The 11,208-nt window shown below is 48.0% G+C and overlaps 1 protein-coding gene across 1 annotated transcript in view; it reads left to right on the forward strand.

Moving 5' to 3' along the window:
* Positions 1–11,208, forward strand: part of LOC310791530 (NLR family CARD domain-containing protein 3-like) — a gene marked incomplete at its 3' end in the record, with an annotated part of 336,543 nt that overhangs the window by 63,069 nt on the left and 262,266 nt on the right. The gene's annotated exons all lie outside the window — the stretch shown is intronic.

Raw genomic sequence — 11,208 nt, forward strand, 5'->3', positions numbered from 1 at the left:
AGCCAGAGTCAGTGAATGTTGTCGAAATTAGAGTGCAAAAGGTATTCATAAAAGGGCCTGTATCTTGGAAACTAAAAAAAAACGACAGAAAACCCTTGAAAGTGCACTTTTTGGAGAGGCTGTAATTTCATAATGGAACTGTCTAGAAACAAAATTTCTTCTTTGGAAGAAGCAGGAGTGTTCAATCTTTCATTAAAGTCCAGCCCCGTTAATATAGCCATAATAGAAAAAATTCTATAGCTGTTTTCAACTGAATGGAAGTGAATCTGGCACAGGCTCCAGACAATTTTACTGAAGCGCTGTGGCACTGAATGTGTTAAGACCAGTGTAAGACCAGTTGGTGCAACTGGCCCCTGAACATCAATAGAGCTGTACTGTATGGACAGAGTCTTCAGAGGACAGTCAGCTGCTGTCCCTCAGGCTTAGAGCACTTAGACTTAGAGCAGTACTGGTCTGAGGACACTTTGGCCTCTATCTTCCCAAAATCGCTAATTTTGCATTTGCGCTCGTTTAACGCCGTGCGCAATGCAAATTGGGGGCGGACACAAGCGCACGGCTGTGATAATTGTACTGGGCATTGGCTGCCACAAGCCAAAGCAGGCGTTTCAGCGCTAAAATGTGGGATAGATGGCGTTACCCTATCATCAGCAGCGTGCAATTACTTTGCGCTAAGAGCTTTGAAAAGGACCTCTTACGCGCAAATACCTCTCTGCGCTGGGTGCGCTGCACGGAGATTACGGCTGCGCTCCCAGCGCAGAGAGGTATTTGCGGAGTGGAAAGTGGAATTCCTTTTGGATATGTCCGGACTCCGGAGAAAGCCTAAGCGAGAAACGCCATTTCCCACTGCCTGCCTGCAGACAGCAGCATTCATTTGTATTGGATCGCGTTCACGTTGCCATGTATCTCAAGCATATGTCTCTTTAGTCTGCACGGGGGCGTGGTCAGAGGAGGAGTCTGCACGGGGGTGTGGTCAGAGGAGAAGTCTGCACGGGGGTGTGGTCAGAGGAGAAGTCTGCACGGGGGTGTGGTCAGAGGAGGAGTCTGCATGGGGTGTGGTCAGAGGAGGAGTCTGCATGGGGCGTGGTCAGAGGAGGAGTCTGCACGGGGTGTGGTCAGAGGAGGAGTCTGCATGGGGCGTGGTCAGAGGAGGAGTCTGCACGGGGGTGTGGTCAGAGGAGGAGTCTGCACGGGGTGTGGTCAGAGGAGGAGTCTGCATGGGGCGTGGTCAGAGGAGGAGTCTGCACGGGGTGTGGTCAGAGGAGAAGTCTGCATGGGGTGTGGTCAGAGGAGGAGTCTGCACGGGGGTGTGGTCAGAGGAGGAGTCTGCATGGGGTGTGGTCAGAGGAGGAGTCTGCACGGGGGTGTGGTCAGAGGAGGAGTCTGCACGGGGTGTGGTCAGAGGAGGAGTCTGCAGGGGGTGTGGTCAGAGGAGGAGTCTGCACGGGGTGTGGTCAGAGGAGGAGTCTGCAGGGGGTGTGGTCAGAGGAGGAGTCTGCATGGGGCGTGGTCAGAGGAGGAGTCTGCACGGGGTGTGGTCAGAGGAGAAGTCTGCACGGGGGTGTGGTCAGAGGAGAAGTCTGCATGGGGTGTGGTCAGAGGAGGAGTCTGCATGGGGCGTGGTCAGAGGAGAAGTCTGCATGGGGTGTGGTCAGAGGAGGAGTCTGCATGGGGCGTGGTCAGAGGAGGAGTCTGCACGGGGTGTGGTCAGAGGAGAAGTCTGCATGGGGCGTGGTCAGAGGAGAAGTCTGCACGGGGCGTGGTCAGAGGAGGAGTCTGCACGGGGGTGTGGTCAGAGGAGAAGTCTGCACAGGGGCGTGGTCAGAGGAGAAGTCTGCACAGGGGCGTGGTCAGAGGAGAAGTCTGCACAGGGGCGTGGTCAGAGGAGAAGTCTGCATGGGGGTGTGGTCAGAGGAGAAGTCTGCACAGGGGTGTGGTCAGAGGAGAAGTCTGCACGGGGGCGTGGTCAGAGGAGAAGTCTGCATGGGGTGTGGTCAGAGGAGAAGTCTGCATGGGGTGTGGTCAGAGGAGAAGTCTGCATGGGGCGTGGTCAGAGGAGAAGTCTGCATGGGGTGTGGTCAGAGGAGAAGTCTGCACGGGGCGTGGTCAGAGGAGGAGTCTGCACGGGGCGTGGTCAGAGGAGGAGTCTGCACGGGGGTGTGGTCAGAGGAGAAGTCTGCACGGGGGCGTGGTCAGAGGAGAAGTCTGCATGGGGTGTGGTCAGAGGAGAAGTCTGCATGGGGTGTGGTCAGAGGAGAAGTCTGCATGGGGTGTGGTCAGAGGAGGAGTCTGCATGGGGTGTGGTCAGAGGAGAAGTCTGCACGGGGCGTGGTCAGAGGAGGAGTCTGCACGGGGCGTGGTCAGAGGAGGAGTCTGCACGGGGCGTGGTCAGAGGAGGAGTCTGCATGGGGCGTGGTCAGAGGAGGAGTCTGCAGGGGGTGTGGTCAGAGGAGGAGTCTGCATGGGGTGTGGTCAGAGGAGGAGTCTGCATGGGGTGTGGTCAGAGGAGGAGTCTGCATGGGGTGTGGTCAGAGGAGGAGTCTGCAGGGGGTGTGGTCAGAGGAGGAGTCTGCACGGGGTGTGGTCAGAGGAGGAGTCTGCACGGGGCGTGGTCAGAGGAGGAGTCTGCACGGGGGTGTGGTCAGAGGAGAAGTCTGCACGGGGCGTGGTCAGAGGAGGAGTCTGCACGGGGCGTGGTCAGAGGAGGAGTCTGCACGGGGTGTGGTCAGAGGAGGAGTCTGCACAGGGGCGTGGTCAGAGGAGAAGTCTGCATGGGGTGTGGTCAGAGGAGGAGTCTGCACAGGGGCGTGGTCAGAGGAGAAGTCTGCATGGGGTGTGGTCAGAGGAGGAGTCTGCATGGGGCGTGGTCAGAGGAGAAGTCTGCATGGGGTGTGGTCAGAGGAGGAGTCTGCATGGGGCGTGGTCAGAGGAGAAGTCTGCATGGGGGTGTGGTCAGAGGAGGAGTCTGCATGGGGCGTGGTCAGAGGAGAAGTCTGCATGGGGCGTGGTCAGAGGAGGAGTCTGCACGGGGGCGTGGTCAGAGGAGAAGTCTGCACGGGGCGTGGTCAGAGGAGAAGTCTGCACGGGGCGTGGTCAGACTCACTCGTCTGCTCAAAGCAGAGGGGCGGGGCTGTGTGGAGTACATGCTGCATGGAGCTCTGTGTCACCTGACACTGTGTCACCTGACACTGCGTTTGATCAGACATCAGACAAGTAGGTGTGAGTGAAAATCCACATCAACCATTATATTTGTTACCAAATCAAGCTTTATGAACCCTTGTGCCGTGTTCATATACTTCATATAACGTTGCTGCTACCCACAAAGTAGGGACAAAATAGCCAGATTGGCAACACTGTCATATGCAAATGAACATGCAAATTGTCCGTTTAAGCGACATGCTTAACCGACCAATGACATTGTCGGCGGTTAAACGGTTAACCGTCGACATCCCTAGTCATTTTACTATTGTCATTTTACTATTGCTTGAAATTGACTATCATTGGTCATGTGACGTGTCATGTGTTTGGACCCCAGGAAGACTAGCGGTCATCTTGGCTGCAGCTAATGGACATCCTTTTAATAAAGAAACAAATAATGACACAACGTTATGCAACTTTATGCAATGAGACATATCTAGATATATCTAGACATTATTCAAAGACTTTGGGGGGTCATTTTAAATAGAGCTGCAACGATTAATCGATTCGTCGATCGTCAGAAAATCAATCAACAACTATTTTGATAATCGTTTTGAGTAATACAAAAAACTCAGAATTCTCTGATTCCAGATTCTTAAATGTAAATATCTTCTAGTTTCTTTACTCCTCTATGACAGTAAAGGGAATATATTTGTGTTGTGGACAAAAGAAGACATTTGAAGATGTCATATTGGGCTTTGGGAAACACTGATCCCTCTTTTTCACCATTTTCTGACTTATTTTTTTACATTTTACATTTTACATTTACGTTTTACATTGTATAGACCAAACAACTACCGTAATTGATGAATCGAGAAAATCGATAATGAAAGTAATGGTTAGCCGCAGCCCTAATTTTAAAAGTTCTAAATCCGTTTTTGTAGCTCAGTAATCTCCCACTTGATATGAGGGTAAACACTGTCTTTATTTAGAGATGTGTGATGTTATGGAAAATGAGCCACTTCTACTGGAATAAGATCTATCCCTGCATCATCCTCTCTCTCTCTCCCTCTTTGCTCTGAATACACCAGAGTGAACATGAAAGAAATATGATCAGTCAACTACAAGTGACTAGAAAGAATATTGACACATATGGAGTCCAACATTATATTATCTGTCTTGATTTGTATAACTTTTTATTCTGTATTCTCTGATTTTCTTTTGTGCTATTGTAATTTTTACTATTGTCATTTTTACTATTGTCATTTTACTATTGCATTTGACTATTGTTTGTCATGTAACATGTAATGTGTTTGGACCCCAGGAAGACTAGCGGTAGTCTGGCAGCAGCTAATGGGGGAAACTTTTAAATAAACAAATCAGTTATTAACATTAGACTGTTGTGATGTCATTATTCTGTCTTAAGGCGTTTGACCACCAAGTCTGTTTTTTTCATTCAAAATCGTGCTCTCTCTCTCTCTCTCTCTCTCTCTCTCTCTCTCTCTCTCTCTCTCTCTCTCTCTTTCTGTCTCTCTCTCTCTTTCTGTCTCTTTCTGTCTCTCCCTCTCTCTGTGTCTCTCTCTGCCTCCCCTACTCTGAAGTTATCAGCTCTCCCTTCCCTGTTGGCATCATCATGCTCTCTCTCTCTCTCCCTCCCTCCCTCCCTCCCTCTCTCTCTCACTCTCTCCCTCTCTCTGCACCACTCTGAAGTTGAACACAGCAGATTCAATACAATACACATTAAATTAATATTATCAGTAGGCGACACAAGTCATGTTTCTTATGATGTTCAGGAATGGAGATGACAAAACAATTCTTATCTGAACAGCAAAGATGATATGAAGAAACACTGACTCATCTCTTGTCCTACTGTCCACTTCTATCATCTGAGTGGCAGCAGACTCATTTTCTCTCTGCTCTCAGCTTCCTTCAATCCGTCCCTGGTGCTGTGATTCATTAAAGAAGCAGATAGGAAATGTAATGGATCAGAACATGATGTCCCGTCATAGAAGGGATTCATTTCATGTGTTCTGGCCCATGTCAGTTCATTTAGCTTTATTTACCATAAGAAATAAGTCAGGAATAATCAACTTCTAGGTGAGACTGAAGTTATTTTAATGCACAATGTGGAGGCAAAGAACCAAAGTGCATTCAAATCATTTAACAGACATCTAGGAGTTGATTATCCCGCTTATACCATGGTCATTTGCCAACAATATAAAATAAAAGCATTCACAATTGTTGTGTGCAAGTTTATCAATCAGAATCTTGAAGTTTTTCACAAACCATAACTCTGGACAGCAACACTTGGGAAACTGACTAATACTTGGAACAATGGTTACCATACACTGCAAGAAAGGACGGGTTAGAACACAAACTAGCATGCAGGAGAAGCAAGTTCAAACTCACCATGCCTAAATACAAGAAAGCTTAAGATGGCACAGCAAACTTTGACATGCTCTATAGAAACCCAGGTATAGGCCTCCACCCAGTGACCAACCACCTGTGGAACTATAGCCACCCAACGTACTGTAACTGGCAATAAGGAATCTTTAAAATGCTAGAGCCCTCTAGAAACACTAGGTCACAATATATCGTCCCACGATATAACGCGATATCAAAACGTGACAATATGTATTGTTGAGATGAAATCTTATATCGTGAGAAAAAGAAGCTGAACATGGTGGCACTGATCTGCATCTGATTGCATGCTCACTCTCCTTTTCATTGCTTTGTTTGAACAGACGACGGACGTTACAGACACGGAGGATGAAAATGGTGAAATTACTCAAATTAGCGTGGAGGATGCCCCCTCAACTTACAAATCCATCGCAAAAAAATATTCTTAAAATATCGTATCATTATCGTGAACCCAATATCGTATCGTATCATGAACTGAGTGTATCGTGACACCCCTAAGAAATACTCAAGTCGGTTTTACAAAATCAAATAAACAAAATAGCCAAATCAACAAAATGAAAGACAAAAAGGACAAGAAACTATAGGACAAAAACAGAAGTGGCAACAGAGCTCCTCCTATGAAATGCAGCAGAGCTAGGCCATGAGGAAGGCCACCCAATCGTCAGGCTCCCTCATTCCTTGGAGCCTACAGTACGAGCTACAGAGACCGACCGAACCAGGTGGTGCTGTACAAGAGCACGGAGAAGAACTTCCAACACAGCAGTACTAGGCCAAACTGGACCCTGCAGAAAGACACCGGGAAACCCTGTCGTCATGCTCCTCGTTGCTGGAGCCTACGAGCTACCAACCAAATAGTGCTGTACCGTGGTATGAAGGAGCTAATGCTCCCTCCAGCTAGCTCTGCTCCTTATTCTGGCATGACTCTGTCTCAACCATCACAGCGGTGTCGGGAAAGAGCGAGGCAAGCCTAACTAACAGCCATGCACGGCTCACTTTTAAAGAGGCTGTCAACTAGCAAGAGGGGGAGGAGCCTCACCTGTTCTGGATGGGAGATGATGAGGGGGGCGTGGCAGCACTAACAGGGGACAGCTCAACCCACCACACATCCAATCAGCTTCTCATCCAATGAAAACGTTGTTTGCTGTTCCAGGAAATAGGATGAACCTTGGATACGGGGGCAGGTATGGTGCAGGGAAGCTAGTCCACTCATTAGAGGTGAGAGGCTCTGCCAGAACCCGAGTCCGGCCCGACCGGGTCCATGTGCCGGGTCTGAATATCCCTTCTATACCTCGGGCCCCGGCCGCGCTCGTGGTCAGATATTGATATAATTGGGGTCATATTTGGTGTGATAAGATCAGAATTAGTTATAACATTGTAACCTTCAAACCTTTATGTATTCATAAGACTGAACAGACATCAGGGTTATAGTTGAGATAAGCAGCCAACTTACGAAGACAATTTCAGGTTGGGGTTGGGCTCGTGCCCATACTTGCAGTCAATGGGACGGGACGGGCCCAGAGACAGAACGGGCTCGCGTCGAGTCGGCCTGTTTTTTTGGGGGCCTGATCTAAGATCTACCGCTCAGCTCATAGAAGCTGAGGTAGCGAGTTGAATAACGTTACGGTGCTAGAAGAGGAGAAAATCCAACTGGGAGACTGTCTGCAAAGAGTAAAGAAAGATCAGGTATGTATGCCATGACTCTACACACACACTCCCGCACACACACACACACACACACACACACACACACACACATGCACACACACACACACACACACACACATACACACACATATACACACCACACACACGTGATGACAACAAAACAGAGATGCTCACAAGTTATTTTTTGCAAGTCCAAGTCAAGTCTCAAGTCTTTTGGTCACAAGTCTGAGTCAAGTCTCAAGTCTCTTAGGGATGAGTGTTCTATCATCTGCTGGATGCCATCTGGTCTGCTTAGAACACTGTGGGCACAGCTGTGAAGCGGAAAGCGCGCGGCAGAGCTGGCTGAGGACAGACGGGTCAGAACACGTGCGCGGCGTGCAGGGCCCAGGCCCGTGATGAGGAATGAGGACGATGAGCAGAGGCTGGCAACGTGTATAGAGAGGCAAAGTGACTCACTTCTCTGGTACAGCGCTGAAGCAGGAAGTGACGTTCACTTTGGCTCTCTATAGGTAGGTGACCTGGTTTTTCTTCCTCAACAGGATCACGTCTACCCGATCAATATCCTCATCTCATTGGTTATGAGCTAAGGGACATAACTGATCCTAGATCAATATGCTCATCTCATTGGTTATGAGCTAAGGGACATAACTGATCCTAGATCAATATGCTCATCTCCTTGGTTATGAGCTAAGGGACATAACTGATCCTAGATCAATATGCTCATCTCATTGGTTATGAGCTAAGGGACATAACTGATCCTAGATCAATATGCTCATCTCATTGGTTATGAGCTAAGGGACATAACTGATCCTAGATCAATATGCTCATCTCATTGGTTATGAGCTAAGGGACATAACTGATCCTAGATCGCTACTCCTACTCTGAGATGCTTGATAAATATGGAGCATAATGTGGTGATGTGTCACTCCTCAGCATGTTTAATAAAGCATTTGCATAATAATGTATGTCCGCCCATTGGCGGAGATCATAATTACAGTCATCAGAATAAATTCAGGTTAAGTGCTTCCCATAGACAACCAGTGTAGAGCAATAAATATGTCATCAAACAAACCGAATGATATCCATCATATCAAAGATATACAAGCCTGATTTGATATCAGATTTTTATTCATAGTCAATATATCAGTGTTGTGTCAGTCATGATGTCATTTGGCATGCTAATTTGACTAACTAAATCCATCTTACCACCTCTGTGGTGTGTCCCCTCCTCCTCCCTCCTCCCTCCTCCCTCCTCCCTCCCCCAGAGGAGCCAGCAGACTGGGAGAAGGAGCTGCAGCAGGAGCTCCAGAAGTACGAGGTGGTGAGCGAGGCCACAGACAGAGACGAGCAGTGGGACCAAGAGATCGAGAAGATGCTCCAGGCTGACAGCAGCTAGGTTGAAATGTTGAAAGGTTTTGGGTCGTGGCTGGGCTTGGAGAACCCAGCGTACCCAAAGAAGCGTGATGACACGGACAACTTAGCCGAGGAGCCGTTTTATAAATATATATATATATATATATATATATATATATATATATATATATATATATATATATGTATACATATGTATACATATGTATACATACATATGTATGTATACATACATATGTATGTATGTATGTATGTATGTGTGTATATATATATATTTATAAAACGGCTCTCTCAAATCAAGCAATCTGATTGGTTCACAGCCATTGTATAAATCCAATAACCCATGGCCATGGGTTATTGGTTGCCATGGCAACTCTCTTACTAAAAGGCTTTGGTTACTGCTTCCTGCTAGGAATCCATAACCCACGCGTGACAAAAACTGCGGGTGTCGAGGTGTCCTGTTTTAAGGTTGAGTTTATCAGTACATTTTGCAAAAATGGCTGGGACATTCCAGGACCCCATTCACCTAAAAGATTACACAAACACTGTGTAAAGTGCTGGGGATAGATTGGAAATTACACATACCATACAATCCCACCTCATCTGCTCAAGTTGAAAGGATGAATGGTATTGTTAAAAACAAACTAACAAAAACAATGCAAGCGACTGGCCTCAAGTGGCGCGAAGCGTTACCACTTGTGCTATACTCCATCCGAAGCACTGCTAACAGCACCACAGGTCTCAGCCCCCATGAAGTCCTGATGGGGAGGAGTGAACAATGGTTACCATACACTGCAAGAAAGGCGGGTTAGAACACAAACTAGCATGCAGTAGAAGCAAGTTAAAACTCACGATGCCTAAATACAAGAAAGCTTAAGATGGCACAGCAAACGTTGACATGCACTATAGAAACCCAGGTATAGGCCTCCACCCAGTGACCAACCACCTGCGGATATGGCCACCTGACGTACTGTAACTGACAATAAGGAATCTTTCAAATGCTAGAGCCCTCTAGAAACACTCAAGTCGCTTTACAAAATGAAATCAACAAAATAACAAAATCAACAAAATGAAAGACAAAAAGGACAAAAAACTATAGGACAAAAACACCAGTGGCAACAGAGCTCCTCCTATATGCAGCAGAGCTAGGCCATGAGGAAGGCCACCCAAACGTCAGGCTCCCTCATTCCTTGGAGCCTACGACCTACAGAGACCGACCGAACCAGGTGGTGCTGTACAAGGGCACGGAGAAGAACTTCCAACACAGCAGTACTAGGCCAAACTGGACCCTGCAGAAAGCCACCGGGAAACCCCCGTCGTCATGCTCCTGGTTGCTGGAGCCTACGAGCTACCAACCAAATAGTGCTGTACCGTGGTGTGAAGGAGCTAATGCTCCCTCCAGCTAGCTCTGCTCCTTATTCTGGCATGACTCTGTCTCAACCATCACAGCGGTGTCGGGAAAGAGCGAGGCAAGCCTAACTAACAGCCATGCACGGCTCACTTTTAAAGAGGCTGTCAACTAGCAAGAGGGGGAGGTGCCTCACCTGTTCTGGATGGGAGATGATGAGGGGGGCGTGGCAGCACTAACAGGGGACAGCTCAACCCACCACACATCCTGTCAGCTTCTCATCCAATGAAAACGTTGTTTGCTGTTCCAGGAAATAGGATGAACCTTGGATACGGGCCGGTATGGTGCAGGGAAGCTAGTCCACTCATTAGAGGTGAGAGGCTCTGCCAGAACCCGAGTCCGGCCCGACCGGGTCCATGTGCCGGGTCTGAACATCCCTTCTATACCTCGGGCCCCGGCCGGGCTCGTGGTCACATATTGATATAATTGGGGTCATATTTGGTGTGATAAGATCAGAATGTTATAACATTGTAACCTTCAAACCTTTATGTATTCATAAGACTGAAGAGACATCAGGGTTATAGTTGAGAGAAGCAGCCAACTTACTAAGACAATTTCAGGTTGGGGTTGGGCTCGTGCCCATACTTGCAGTCAATGGGACGGGACGGGCCCAGAGACAGAACGGGCTCGGTCGAGTCGGCTTGTTTTTTTGGGGGCTGATCTAAGATCTACCGCTCAGCTCATAGAAGCTGAGGTAGCGAGTTGAATAACGTTACGGTGCTAGAAGAGGAGAAAATCCAACTGGGAGACTGTCTGCAAAGAGTAAAGAAAGATCAGGTATGTACATGTATGCCATGACTCTACACACACACATGCACACACACACACACACACACACACACACACACACGCACACACACACACACACACATACATACACACCACACACACGTGATGACAACAAAACAGAGATGCTCACAAGTTATTTTTTGCAAGTCCAAGTCAAGTCTCAAGTCTTTTGGTCACAAGTCTAAGTCAAGTCTCAAGTCTCTTAGGGATGAGTGTTCTATCATCTGCTGGATGCCATCTGGTCTGCTTAGAACACTGTGGGCACAGCTGTGAAGCGGAAAGCGCGCGGCAGAGCTGGCTGAGGACAGACGGGTCAGAACACGTGCGCTGGGTGCAGGGCCCAGGCCCGTGATGAGGAATGAGGATGATGAGCAGTGGCTGGCAACGTGTATAGAGAGGCAAAGTGACTCACTTCTCTG

Source organism: Poromitra crassiceps, assembly GCF_964638095.1.
Source record: "Poromitra crassiceps genome assembly, chromosome: 16".
NCBI classification, from domain to species: domain Eukaryota; kingdom Metazoa; phylum Chordata; class Actinopteri; order Beryciformes; family Melamphaidae; genus Poromitra; species Poromitra crassiceps.